This window comes from Arctopsyche grandis, chromosome 11 (assembly GCF_051622035.1).
Source record: "Arctopsyche grandis isolate Sample6627 chromosome 11, ASM5162203v2, whole genome shotgun sequence".
In the NCBI taxonomy this organism is placed as follows: domain Eukaryota; kingdom Metazoa; phylum Arthropoda; class Insecta; order Trichoptera; family Hydropsychidae; genus Arctopsyche; species Arctopsyche grandis.
The window spans coordinates 13,949,975-13,965,344 of record NC_135365.1 but is presented as its reverse complement, the minus strand read 5'-3'; the positions used below and the strand labels follow the sequence as shown (position 1 = coordinate 13,965,344).

Sequence of the window (15,370 nt, the reverse complement as noted above, 5' to 3'; positions counted from 1 at the left end):
GTATAAATTTAATGTAATTTATACGATAGTACCGCACCAATGATGATAAACTTATGATGAAAATTACCTATTACGACTCGTTATAGCAGTGTCATTTCCGGGTGTCACCTTCTACATTATTATTTTTTTCATCAATGATAGGTTAACTATATTATCTAAATTTCTATAGACATCGATGATAAAAGTCATTGCATCTGACGCGTACTCTACAAACGTGAATGGTAACAATATATCTACAACGTTTGTATTATTATGCCATTTAGTCTGAACTTTCTTTTTGCTATGCTACAATATTTAATGTATACATATTTTCACCGTATAATTATTCGAAATGAGTCTTTATTTTCACTTCATGCAAAATCGAGATTTTTGATTACACGAATAATGTCTCTATATATTTTTACGAAAACTTAATTCCGAGAATGGTTATTATTATCGTCGGAGTCATTTGGAGCGCGCTATGAACAATGAACACTCGCGATATAATGGCCTCATACCGGATGGCATTATCATGATAATAAATGAAAGTGAAGACCACACCTACCCTCGATGAATATTCATCTTCGCCACGACACTGGAGACCTATATTTTAGTATGATAAATTATTAAAAATAAATGTTTGCTAAAACTACATACCATGCGCGAAAATGTGGCGATTTTGTTCAATGTTAAATGTTTTGTTGAGATTTAATCGGCGTTGACATGATTTTATATCAACTATTTTATTCAGCCTTGTTTCGAATACATTTCCTATTGTATATTATATTTAGTGATAATATATTTCACTTGAGATTAATTGAAAATGTTATAAATGATTCGGCCATGAGATTTTGAATGATGTATTGCAGGTACTAACATTTATGACTATGTAAATATTAATGTATGTATGTGTTTAAGTCTTTTTTATTATTTTATATTATAAATAATTAATATTTCAATTGCATGTATGTATGTATAGAGATCATCTGAAATTGTTCAAACATCATGTACTTATGATTAACTCGCCAACCAGGTTTTTTTCCCAAATAACTGCAGTAATTGAAAAAGACAGACATTTATCTTAATCAATAAAAAGTCACTATTTCCTAAATATGCTCATTACATAATTTTCAGTCAGTTTCACCACTTCAATTATTATTTTTGTCGCATTGTATTTACGCTCTGAACGCATGCGTGTGTTTCGTAATAAAATTAAGAAACGTCTCTGAACGTCCCAAATGTGAAAATATAATATTCATAACGAATTCGTTTCTTAACCGTTGCGGAAAATTGCCCGCGTAAACGACGATTAACCTTTATCTGCATGCATGAATTTTCCTAATATGAAATTTCTTGTCGATAGGCAAAAAAAGTCGATTAATTAAAGTAGATTTGTACGTTTCGCAAATACATAGCAAAAAGTATGGCAAGGAAAAAAATTAAATCACGATTTAAAGTAAGTTTATTGTGTAACGCGCAAAAGTCGACTTACTTATGTTTGTACGTTCACCACTCGTGTTTTGAAGCTGTAATCTGGAGATCATTGCGGGTCATCAACCATGCAAATTTACGTTAGTCGTATTCGAGACCGCTTGTGTAAAATAATAAAATTTGACCGAAATTATTATACTCGTAACGTGTGCGAATCTGCTTTTATGTAACGCACTTTACTGATGATTGATAATATTCGTATAGCACTTGAGATGAAACGTTCGTATGTAAGACAAGATAATTTCAACGAATTTGTTAGTCATGGTAAAATTGTATACATACATTATAGTATAAATCGGCATAATTAATCTCAAAAGCTTTTATTACATTACGCAGTGTTGTGTAAGTGATATGTTGTACAGACTCATAGTGTTTTATTAGTAAACAATCGAGATCAATATACTAATACCCGGTTACGTGTAGGTCTTGATACAATGCTTTTTATGCTCCAGTTAAGTGTTACTTGTGTTGATGCAATCCAGTCCATTTATTACCAGCGTAATGATTGATAGGAAGCTTCTGAAAAAAAATATAATAAAACTTTTATGCATATTATGCTGCACATAAAGCATTTCACCTGCAGGCGATTTTTTATTACGAAACTCTTCAAATTTAAACCGGACATTTTTGCAGTTGTATTTTTTTGCTGTGTCGAATATATAGTTCACATTATGCAATGTTTTATATATTTTTTTGTAACTTTACAATAGTCTGAAATATTTGTGAACGTCTAGTAAGCGGTTGTGAAACCTTGAGTTTGAATTCTCACTTGAACCTTGTAGCCTTGCTGGTGTATTTATGTATATGTCTAATAGTCGCATTTTGCACATTGCTCATTTATTTGAAACACATGTACGTACAGTATTAAAGACTTTTTAATATGCAATTATAACTCAAATAAATTCTAAATTGTTATTTTTTTACAAATTTTATTTTTAACTATTATTTAGAAACAAATCTATACTATATATTCATATGTTTTCTATATAAAAAGCTATATTATATTGTTTCAATGAATAACGGGCGAAAATTTTTAGCGTGGAGATGATTAAGTATACATACATTAAGTGTGCTTCAGCTATAGAAAGCTTTCAGAATTTCTTTTACTTTAAAATGAAGATTAGCGATGAGTAAAGGCTGACATCTGATGTTTTCAAAGCTTTTTTAGCATTATTGCTATTTCGAGGTGTATGAATTATGAAACGCAAACAAGTCTTATGTATATGATAAGGGCTTTTTTACATTTTGCTTTCTTGTCCGTTTTAGAATAAGAAAATAGCTATTTTTCCCTTACATAAATTTTCTTTTATAGATAATGCATCATGGAGTTGTGAATGTCTAAAGAATTATTTTTATTTGCAAGATTCCTTTATATACATATATACAATAAAATAGAATGTTCTAGAAATTGTCAAAATATTACTGTCAGACATTCACTTTCCAATATTTTAGATTGATATGTATCTTGTAACCTATAAACTAACATTTAAGAATCCTAGTGTTATGTTATCTATAAGATTAAGATTATATTCTAAAATGTGAATGAATTATGCTGATTGATATTGTATCCGATCAAATTCCATAACACGCCCTATGGTAGTCACGACAATGCATTAGACAAATTGACACTGAACTTTACTATTACAACGATAGTCACCAGGCAATATATTATACTTGACATATTATTAGGCACAGTTAAATTGCATTAAGGGTCGATATTAGCGGTCATGTTTACCGGTGTAAATGTTATATAACATTTCGCGTACCGTAATAGTGAATAATTCGTATATAATTTAACTCGAATGTACCGGGAAGCCGCAAAGCTCGCCATTTAGCCGTGATTAATTGCTTACGTGGGCAGTCTAAAGGTTAAGTTATTTCGGATGCTCTCGCCTAATACAAACTTGATGACCGCTATTGCGTGGACGACATTTAAGCGATTTTTTTTCTCATCTCATTTGTATTTATAAAACGCAACAACATCATCAGTAGTGCTATGGCCGGAAGTGCGCGAATACAAAAACGATCGAATGAAAACGAGAGCGTATGTATTTACACTTGAGTGAAATGAAATCGGTTGAAATATGTATTTACTGTTTACGTGCGAGTCCGATTTCGAATTAAGATTCCAATTTTCGATTTTTTTTATAGAGGGGAAACTTTCGTTTGGTCTTATGGCACATATGATTCGCCGAACTGCGGATGTTGTGCCAGCCAGCGGTCCCAAAAAAGTGGAATACGACAGTTGGCACACTGACCTACAGTTTTAGAACATGCGGCACCTTGTTTGTCGTCTTTGATTTTAAAAATGGAAGATTTTCCTCCGTTCTCCTGTTTAGTTTCGTTGTTTGTTTGTTAGGTGTCGATATTTCATGCTTGCACGTGAAAGAGCTTCTCAATTTGTTTTCTATGAAATCAAATGCAGTTCAGTTACTTTAGACAATATGAACTACAAATGTGTGTATGTATGTAGATACGAATCAATGTGTATTTAGATATTATATACTAGGAAATTTCAAGACAATTATCATAAATTTTGCTTACTATATGATGAATTGAAACGATAATGAGTAAAATTAATGTCATTTTTATTTCTAATACGATTTATGTTCCCTGTATGAACGTCATTTCTAAGAAATATGTCGTATTGAAAGTTGATCGATTTCTCTGTAAATATTAATAATTTTCATTCATGATAAAGATTAGAAAATTGATTAAGTTGTTCTCGTTTGAAATGTTGATATTATAAATTGAATTCATGTATACAATGTTTCACTTTTTTCCCATTTATTTGCATTATAATATATTAATTTTTGTTTTATTTATCTTTTCAGGTAAGGATTCTTAATCTTTATGGATTCATATTTTATCGTTATTTAACGGTATGTACTACATGGGTTTGTACAATATGTATTATATCTGTTTAAATTATGTTGAATTTATTTGTATAATAGTTTTATTTCTTTCAAATAAGGCAATTGGTGGTTAAATTGAGTTCAAATCAGATTTTAATTTAACCATAAATTAGTTGATCTCATTTAGAATTCAATTTTAAAACTTATTATATGACTTTGTGCGTTTCTCCACGTTGAAATACATATAGATTCGATTTCGATTTTAACCGGTTGCGGTTAAACGTTTCAACCTTGATTTCACTATGTATCGGTTTTTTTCAACTCGACCAATTACCGTTTTCGAGTGTTATAAAATAATATTCGTCGATGTTATCTCGAGCGGAACGCAAAAAGTTTCATGACTTCTAGATAGTATTGCGCATTGTGCATCGTTTTTTTGCAATTTTCCACAGTTTGGTATTAGCAGATCTGATACGGCGCAGTACGTGATTCCGCACCCGCCACGATCATGTCGGCAAAAGTGTATTATTATTATCATTTATAATATTAAAAGAAATTCGTGCGTAAATTTAGCGAATGAAAGTGAATTGCCCGGTGAAAATATTACATTAACAGATATACATATATACATATGTATGCCACGGTGAATTTTAGAGTTAACCAACAACGATTCGAATCAATCAAAACACTACCGGGCAGTGTTTCTTTAGCGTCACGCTGCGAAAGAGTCACGGAAGAAAGTTATCAATAATAATTATTGTAGCATGTGTTGTAAATATTATAAACGGCGAAAACGTTTCTGCATCGCTATAAGCACTAATAAAATATATTAGAATGTGCACAATGCAACAATAACGATCGGTATGCAACCGGACGGCGACGATTAACAGAGCGTTACTTCGGAAATGTAATTACGCTCGTTTAATCCGTGAAAATTATTATTTTAGAAGAATATTAAGATAAAAAATGAAAGAAAAAAACGGCACGGTGAAATGTTTACGTATTAAATGCGATTAGATCGGTTCGTCACGAAACGGCTTGCGACAAGCGAAATTCAAAATAAATAAAGAGTCGTTCATTATTGTCGTTATAAACTGGGGTACAGTACGAGAAAGTTCCAAACGCACTGGAGCTTATCGAAAGCTATCCATTTTTATGTTTCATCGTGCTATTTTCAATTTTCTCTTTTGTGCGATAATGCCTGAATACACATACATTTTTTCCCAAATCTCTCAATTTTTGGGCAAGTTTTCAGGAAACTATTGTGATTTATTCTGCGTCTCTTCTGCGATCGCCGTAATGAGATTAGGATTCTACTAAATTTCACTGCTACTTTTTTTCCTCTTTGAAATGAATGTTTTTTTCCTCTTTGAAAATTTAACTGCATTATATTTCATTAAAAATATAAATGCAGTTAAATTAATGGGTACACGAGGATGAGTTTAGTTTCGTAATCACATAAACAACAAAAAGGCATACTAGCATTTTGATTACACATTATATAATATATTCTTGTATACAAATAATAAGCTTTCGTGTAGTTTTTATGGCTAATAAAGCGAGTGTTCATTAAGTTTATATTTTCTTATAGAAATGATTTCATCAAAAAAAAAAAATACATACAAAAAACATCCCGTACTGTGTAATGTATGCATGTATGGTAGTTTTTTATGTTTAAAATAAAATTATGAATTAATTTATTAATTTAGGCGACGTTTTCTCATCTTGCTAACTTCGACTAGGTATATTAAATTTGTTTTTTTTTTTTAAATAATCATCATTTACAGTCATTCGCCATCCACAACTGGATGAAGGTCTGGCCAACATGTTTTTGTTTTGTACAACTCTCATCCACCCATCGCTACTGTGGCATTCCTTGCACCCTTATAAATTATCTCGGGTACCAATCGAGCGCTTCTTTCGTCCATCTGCTGTCTGTTCTTCGAGCTACGTGAGGCGTCCATTGCCTTTTCAATTTATTTACTCATCATACTAACCACATTTGTTGTACTTCTTACCCAAGCATTCGGTTCTCTATTTCTCCAAGTTATTCCGAACATACAGCTTTCCATACTTATTTGAGTGCACTGGACCTTATGCAGCATCCCAGCGTTAAATTGTGTCTATTAAGTATAAAAATAAATTAAAACATAACAAGAGGAACAAATTAATAAAAAATAGTAAATATTTAAATATATCTTTGACAGATTAGCTTTAAAAATTCAATAATGCATTTTAATATGTATTTTGGACGTACATATGTATAATATATATGTACATATATTACACCATCTGCTAGTCACCACTGGTTACATATTATATTTGTATACGAGATGCATACAAATGGTACGTATATATACATATGTTTGTATGTATGTATGTATGTGAATGCGAGGCAAGTTCACACAAAGCGGCAATCAAATCCTCGCCTTGTTTGCCGAAAGCTCCGCAAAGCTCTTCGTCTTAAAGCCCCGCGTTGTCGGATCCGTTCAAATTACAAAAGACGAACGCTGACGTTGTTGATGATGAGAAACCCAAGCATGCGCATGTCAATACCGAATTTAGCGAGTCGCATGTTCAGCGAACTATCTACTTAGTATGCTGAAAAACTTCAAGGAATACATACATACATTACATATTCAATTAGAATACAATGTTGGATCAAATTTGTAACAGTTTTTATTAGCATGTTGATCTAATAAGTAGCGAGGCTGAAGTGTTTCTTATAGCAGAGATCACAAAGATTAATTTATCGTTGTCACTATTGTCTTGTACATCTGCTTCATTAGCATCACTGGAATTAATAGTATGTAATTTCGTACATTTTAAATTATCTTTGATCTAATACTGCAGGCTAAATGTATGTAAGTTACCAGTCCAACTAATTATTACTTTTATAAAAGCCTCGTTTTATTCTATTCAATGATACATACATATAAGTATTATTGGTATGCTAAAGGTATATAGCGATCTATATTATAATGACGCCAATATTATAAACCCTCATGAATAGTAGTAATTCAATGTCGTATATTGTATATTTGTTGATTGCAGATTGATAGCTTTTAATCCAGGCATTGATAGATGCCCGGATTAAAAGTTTATTTGATATTTTTCAATTTATCTTTTAATGTAGATTATCTAGATGCATTCACCAAATTTTTTGATCACATCTCGTATATATTGTACATATACGTATGTAGTTTAAGCGACAGATGCAGATGGCGCCACAGTCGCGACCGCAGCGCACGATACACTATGCATTTATCAAGCTCTCTTATCAAACTTCGATGTGTGCATGTACTATATGTTTTCATATGCAAATTGTGCATTCGCCAAATACGATTGTGTGTCGCGAGTCATTAATCAGTGTCTCGTGTCAGCGAAAAAAATTGTTCGACTTTTCCACGAAAAACAGTGGTCCGTTTTTCGACACCTCTCTCGCGTTTAGTTGTTTGTAATTTATTCGTATATATTTAATTAAATATATGGAGAGATTTATATAGAGGCTTGTATCACATATAGCATCCCATTTGAATATTGCTCGTATATAATGTAAAACATGTATGTATCTACATACGTAAGTTTGATTTGACTGTTGGACGTTTTTATATATTTATTGCTCTTTTAGTTGAGTTTGTTTGCTACAACTTTGGTTTTTATTGAGTTTTGGACGAATGAGGAATTTTTACATATTAAAATGAGTTGAATGTATGTATATGGAATAAAATCTCTAGTTGCGATCGAACTTTATATGCTGTTTATCAATTATTTATTTATTGCTTTTGAGTGAATATATATGATATGTATTGCTAAAAACTGATACAGACACATATGAGGATGATATTTGATAAAAGATTTATAATTAAATTAAATTACCCGATTTTTACATACATATGTACTTTTGTATACGTATACATCAACCTAAATTAAATAATACATATCATATTTAGTCAAATTACTTATTTATCATATTACGTTTAAATATGTATTATTCTTTTATGAAATCACAATAATGTATAAGGTTATATAATATGCACATATGTACATATGTATGTATATACATATTCATGGCTGTCTTTGTCTGAGATGAAGATTTATTTTATTGAAATAAATTTATTGGAAGCAAACACAAAACGTATCTTAAATAATTCCGTTTTCTTCGAGGAAACTCAACTTTCATAACATAACATAAAAAGGTTTTATCTACACAAAAAAAAAAAATCTGGAGAAACTCTAAAATGTTATGTAAGAATTCCAGAACGTATTGAAAATGTAAAAAGTCGGAAAAGAACACTCGTACGTACCATGTGGAATTCGAAATATCTTGTACTACCGAACTGAAATTCGGAAAGCAAAATATCGTTCGCCCGACAACAATGCCGGAATACAGATTTCTTACCAGAATGCAATGCAGTAAACACCGACCGTGTCTAATACTAATTCAAAAATATTTTAAAATATAGCTCACATACAATTCAACTTACGTATGCAATTGCTAAATAGGACAGAATACGATAGACGCAATCGAGCGGCAAATCGCTCGGGGCAAATATGTATAATAAATACACACGCGGATACGTTCCAGCGGTGAAAGGGTTGATTCAATCGCGTTTCCATACTATCTATCCGTGTTTTTCCGCAGATTGTTGATCTGTGGCAATTTTAGTGATATATTACCGAAGCTCGCCGGGATTGAGAAACGATATACGTGTTGCAACTTTTCATCAGCATGTTCGGAATAAATAACGAGGCACTGCCGCAAGTTTAGCGAATTCGCAAAATGCCGTAGAACAAAAGGAACTGTTGTTTTTTTTCATTTCGACTTTTGAGGTCGGTGTTCGAAAATTGCGCGTGCTAAATTTGAACTTGTCTAATTTGAAACGTGTGCGAGATTGTATCTTTGTATGTAAGTATTGAATTTCTGATCGGTTAAACTACCGGTTCAATACAGTATCGGTGTGATATGCCTATTGGCTTACCTCAAGGTGATCTCCTTCGAACGAATTGTGCATATGTATTATGTCGTTATGCGGGTTCAATAGTTTATGTAAGTATATGCACTATCGTCGAGATAGTACCAAAGTGGAATATTATGTTAGGTTTGAGTTATTCGGATGCCTATTTATAAATATCAACTAGTATACCTACATACATATCGTTAGATATGACGGATCTGTTGAAATTTGATGTATCGCTTCCTTAGTTTGATTTGATCGATGCCATCTCTCTTTTTAAGCGTTTCTGGTATTTTTCTCATCTTCGATCATTAATTTATGTGAATTGAATGATAAATAGACCGTTACTTCATTAGGAGCGTATTATCTCTTGACATTTCTTAAATGCATCATTAAATTGAAATAATTCATAAATGATCATTTATGAATGATTTCGTTATGAATAAGCCTTTTATCTATATGAAATGATATATCTGATATGGAGAACTATAATATTCAATTAATTATGAAAATAGTATTTAATGGATATTTTAATTTAACGCTATATAATATAATAAGTAGTCAAAACATTTTCTTTAAAGTTTTAAATATCAATTTTAAAACATCCTACTTATTTAAATAGCTAATAATACGAATTTGAATTTTGTTTTTTATTAAAAATGGATAGATTTTCTTATTATTCTTCATATGAATCATGGATGTAACTGCGAAAGCATACCTACATATGTAATATATGCACGTAACGATATTGGCTGGAGTGTTTGCTGGAGATGTTTAATTTCGTCGGATTTTATCGAAAGTCAGGGGCATACATCACTAGGTACCGTTTTGACTTTCCTTTTGCGATCGAGCCAAGTGCGCTTTCTTCGCCAAGACGTGAAAATCCGGGCCCTCGTGGAAGATCCACGCTAGGGGGATTTTCACTTATATCGCTCGCTATCTGACATGAAAATAAACCGGTGAAGAAGTTACCGACCGGTCCTCTGGTATTGCGATCCGTTCTCACATTTGAACTTTAACTTTCCGATATTGGCGAGACGAGAAAATCCGTCGAATAACGAGGAAACGCAGCGCGGAAACGTAGAGTTTTTCCGACTTGAAAGCGTTGTCGCGTTAAACTTGTCCTAACGTTGCGAAGCTTAAATTGCATTCGAACTTTCAGGAAGTCATTTAAAATTTGTTTTTTTTCTTCAATATAATCTACCTGTATGTACATACATACATACATATGTATAATGTATACTGAACAATAAAGCAATTTTTTCTATATTTTTCCGTCTACAAGTACAGTCTTACATAGTGTACTATATTAGTTAATAATTTCAATGAGTTAATTAGGGGTATAATTTGTGGCTGAAATCAGCATACATATTAAAATAATATAAATTTTGATAGTTTTTACTCAAAAACCATTGATATTTTTATTACATACATTCACGCATACACCAAACGTATGTGCCATGACAGAAATTACCCCAAGGCGACACATACATATGTATGTATGGTAAGATTATTTTTGTACATAAGTACTAGCTATTTTTCAAACATTTCATAGAATACAATAGAGACATCTACAGAAGAACAATTAACAAATTTTTTTGATGCACAGCAATTTTGCGAGAAATACATTATGTAGGTAGCATATTTTTATAAGATTCAACAAATTCGAGATGATAATAATCGATTTTGGGTACTGATTTATTGGATCCGTCACAACAGTTAATCTAGGAAAATTGGAAAATTCTAACAGCTTGATCTGTGTTTTTAATAACCACAAGATCTTTCCAGCAGCGTATTTGGCCGGAACTTGAACCTACGACTTCTCTACTGATAATGCTGTGGTTTAAACAGTTATGTATAATCAAATTATTATCTTACACTGCTTGTGTATCAATGGAATTATTTACTGAATGATCCGATTAGCTTTTAGATTTTAATTTGTAGTACTGAGTTGCGGAGGATAATTCTTTACAGAGATAAAGTTACTAATAATTATAACTCGGAAAATTCTAAAATTTCCACAAAATTTTCTAGTCTCGTATAAGAGCTCAATGATGTTAGGTGAGATGCCATTTAAACTTTCATAAAGGAGAGTTGTAAAATCATTCCGTCCATAATTTTTTTTTTCAATTCAATTAAAACATGCTACCAAATGTCGTATAGTTTATTGATTATAAACATATGTAAATCATTATTTAAAATTATATACAAACATATAATGTGGACACATAAATGTGACTTCAGAAAAAGTTTAAAAAATACCGAAATTTAATCATGAATACACTTAAACGTTTGCTTCTATTTACCAATGTATGTATAGTATAAATTGTTTCGCGGAGATATTCGTCCTTTAAAAAACAAATACGACATTCGTATATCCTTGTGTCGGGGCACAAGGCTTTATCGGTGCACATTTGTCCCGGATACATCTCAATCTAATTGAATTCCATCGAGTCCTTTGTGAGGGGAACGGCTATATCGGTACGAATTGCTCTCGCTTTCTTCGACGGCAAATCTAACGACATCTACCGCCCGTACGTTTAATCCGTTAAACGACCAAACGTATGTCTTTTCGTAACGACGTGTCTCGTTATAGGAGAAATAGACACATATGTACATATAACCAACAGCGTATTTGCAAGCCGACAAAAATATACCCTGTAGATAGAAGTGTGAAGGTCGGTCAAATCGAACCATTCGGTGTGTTGCATGTGTGCATACGTATGATCTTACATATCCCCATGCCTGTGTGTATGTGCTAAAAGTAAATAATATAATCGGTGATGTCAAAAGCGCAAGTTGATAGCAAGGACGTCTAGTTCTATCTGGTGGAATGATTGTATGTTCATAGTAGACGGTAATGTTCTCTAAGTGGATGCACACTTGTACAATCGACCTAAGATAAATTAGAGTTGTTATTTTGAGGTCATGGTTTTACTCGTAATTAGTAGTACAGGTGTATTTTTTCTAAATAAAGCCATATACATATATGAATCTTTATACAAGACATTATAATCAATTGGACGACAAAAAAAAATTGTACAGCTTTACACAACTCAACAAGAAGAGGCAAATCCTTAACTTTTAGATTTGTACCAACTAGATTTGTTCAACGTAATATATAATAGTTACAGTCACTCGTTTTGCAATCTAAAGACAATTTAAAAAGCAACATCAGATGTCTTCACGATCAGACCATTTTCAGTCACGAGAGACACGACTAAGAAGAGTAATAGTATTCTGCTTAATTTTCAAATTCGAATAAATTAATTAAGTTAACTTTATACTAATTGCTTGATACTAATAAATCTTAAGTGATCAAATTAGTGAGTTTGAATCAGTAAAAATAGCAAAAATATTGGAATTATACTATTTTATGTATTATTCAGCTTTCTCAATTTTTAATATTTTCGAGTAATGCAAAACTCAACGTAAAAATAATAATAAGTAAATCCTTTTCTTCGTGAACATAGAAATGTATTAAAATATTAATTATTTTATTTATTTTGATATATGTATGTATGTACCTATATACCAGGAAGACCTAACAGGTAAACTCCAATGTGCCTACCTGGCTAATAATAAACAATAAACAATTTATAGAGCATCATAGATACATCTATGGATAAATTTGACAAATATTTTTGCAGCATTTTATAAATCAGCAAAAATCGAAATACTTAAAACTCGAATTTTACGAGAAATAGAACAAGGTTGCGAATTTTTTGGGACCGTTTCAATGAAATCAGATAAATTGGTTAACAGGAAAAGATTGACCTGGAGTCACATATTCAAAGTCTGGCCAGCAACACCAGGCCAGAGCTTGAACCCGTGACCACTCAGTTCAAAGCATAACACGGTAGAGGTTAATATATTATTTTTCAATAATTTTTTCAATGGGTTGTTGTTGGGCTGTTTTTATTTTTTTTTCTGCACTCAAATGGGCATACAGTGAAGATTCAGTTGTAGTCACCAAATATTAAAACGAGAGTCTGCTCACAATATTTGATATACAAAACTTTATATGAAATATAAGCAAAAATATTTTTTAATTGTACTCGAAAAACAATTTTTATATCAAAGTACCAGAGCGGCGACCTGGCTCAAAAATAAGTACCAGGGCGGCGACCTGGCCCGACTACACCACTGCATGAATGTATGTTCATTTCACGATCAGTTCCTAGTCCAGGCTCAATTCAAATCCCCGATTACAATAATCTGTAAATGCAATAGAGCTTATGACATTTACTTGACAAATTTATTATGATGAATGACACATTCAAATACATATGTAGGCTTTGCATTGATATTGACGATGTTTATGCGACACATAAATGCGGATTAAACTTGTATACATACGTTCATATTTCATAATGGTTTTACATATGCGATAGTTGCGCGTAGAACTATATTATTATAGATAGTACCTACTACATACATACATATTGCGAAACAAATTCGGCCAAAATTGTTCCGAACGTAGTATCATATGTACGTTTTGCATACAAACGTACATACATAGGCATATAAATAGCGTTTACACACGAAACGAATCTCTCGGACCCATTCAGTCGGACTGCAAAATAACGGCATTGTTTGTATTGCAACGGGTATCGCATACCGACTCTCTGTACAGATATAGTGGGTATATGTTTATTATATTTAGAGGGGAATTTACGGTGTAGTTTCGGTATACAGCGAAAAATATCGTATTGGTTTTGGTAAATCCTGCCATCGCATCGGTCCCGTGTAGAATCAAAAGGTTCGTCGCATTTACAATATCGTTTCGACGTTTATTGCTTCCGAAATGGACAATTCATCGGACAAAACCGATTCTGAACGTATTTTATATGGAAATTGGAAAGTTCACAATGTAGCGACTTTATTGAGTCGTAACCGTTTAAAATTATCGTTCGTTGAATTGGTAATGCGGTATCATTTAATATGTATGCTTCAGATGCGGGATTTGAACTACGACGTGGTTCAACTATGAACATTCAAGCTTGGTTTATGAAGATGGGATACGTCTTTATTCAATTAGAGTGTAACGAATTTTCAAAATTGAAGACATCGAGTCGTATTGAGAATCAAATTTTGATACAAATATTAAAATATGAAGAGAAAATAGACATGTTTCAGTACTTATTGATGTAAAATATTAAATTGTTATCGTAGAATTTCATGGAATAAAATTGTGAAATGAGATATTTGAAATCATGTTATTTTCATTTCAGTATATCAGTATGTACATATATGTATATGTATGTTAAATCAATAAGTATGTAAATACAAAATTTGTTTGCAAACACAGTTATGGTGTTGAAATGGTTTTTTTTTCTTTATTTATTATACATATGCATATATGAAGTGTCAATCGAAGTTTTGTTTACGATGAATTTAAAATGATAGCAGCTTCACATTACATAGTACCTATTGCTTTAATGTAAAAAATACTAATATGCCTCGTTATAAATTTAAATATTATCCACATCGAACTTGGCCCACTATTGCGCAAAATTTCCGAACCTTGTGTCAATACGTGTTTTTGCGCATATTGACTCTTTCCGACGTTTCATTTTTCCATATATATTTTTTATACTTTATATGCCACACGTACATCCCCGAAAAAGGTTATTTGAACCCTTTTCACTGCATGCTTTTTTATTTTATTTTATCTCAAGACTTATTATAAATGGATTTTAATAAGATCGGTTGCTTCTAGTATCCCCGGGGATAGGTGCCTCTTCACCTTTGGTATGCGGTAACCATACGTGCACTGGGTCATTCTGTATTCGTATCAAGATTTCCTTTCAGAGCTTCCACGTTCGAAACGAATAAGTATAAGAAAGTCCGCAGTGGATCTACGGCTTTATATTATGATGTATAGCTAGATGTAGCGTTGTGCAATTTTTAGTGAAAAGTTTATTGTACGGAAACGCTCTCTCGTCAATCTATATACAAAACAATATAATACTATAATTATATAAAATTGAATATTACTATTTATGAGCAGTGGTGACTCGTGCATAGGAGCTGCCGCGCTGCAGCATCCCCAGCAAAATTGCAATATAAAAAGTAAAGTGCATC

General features: G+C 32.0%; 1 protein-coding gene across 1 annotated transcript in view; it reads left to right on the top strand.

Annotated features, from left to right (window-relative positions):
• Cht7 (chitinase 7) overlaps nt 1-15,370 on the top strand; it is a 60,576-nt gene that overhangs the window by 16,426 nt on the left and 28,780 nt on the right. The window lies entirely within an intron of this gene.